Here is a 302-nt window from a genome sequence, read left to right as displayed (position 1 = left end):
ATAAGGGAGAGGAAGAGAGGAGAGGAAGAGGAGGGGAGGAAGAGGAAAAGAGAAGGAGGAGGAGAGGAGGTGAGGGGGAGAGGGGGAAGGGTAAGAGGAAGGGAGGAAAGGATGGAGGAGGGGGAAGAAAAGGAAGAGGAAGGAAGGAGAGGAAGGAGAAGTAGTGAGAAGAGGAGGGGGAAGAGGAAGGGAGAGGAAGGAGGGCAGGGAGGAGGAGGAGGAGGAGGAAGGAGGGGAAGAAAGAGGAAGGGAGGAGAGGAAGGAGGAGGGGAAGGAAGAGGAAGAGATGAGAGGGAAGAGGA

The 302-nt window shown here is 56.6% G+C and overlaps 1 protein-coding gene across 1 annotated transcript in view; it reads right to left on the bottom strand.

The window, feature by feature from the left end:
* The window catches only part of ALPK3 (alpha kinase 3), a 57847-nt gene that overhangs the window by 10493 nt on the left and 47052 nt on the right, over positions 1 to 302 (bottom strand). The window lies entirely within an intron of this gene.

Source organism: Panthera uncia (assembly GCF_023721935.1).
Source record: "Panthera uncia isolate 11264 chromosome B3 unlocalized genomic scaffold, Puncia_PCG_1.0 HiC_scaffold_2, whole genome shotgun sequence".
NCBI classification, from domain to species: Eukaryota; Metazoa; Chordata; class Mammalia; order Carnivora; family Felidae; genus Panthera; species Panthera uncia.
This window is presented reverse-complemented; position numbering and strand designations above follow the sequence as displayed.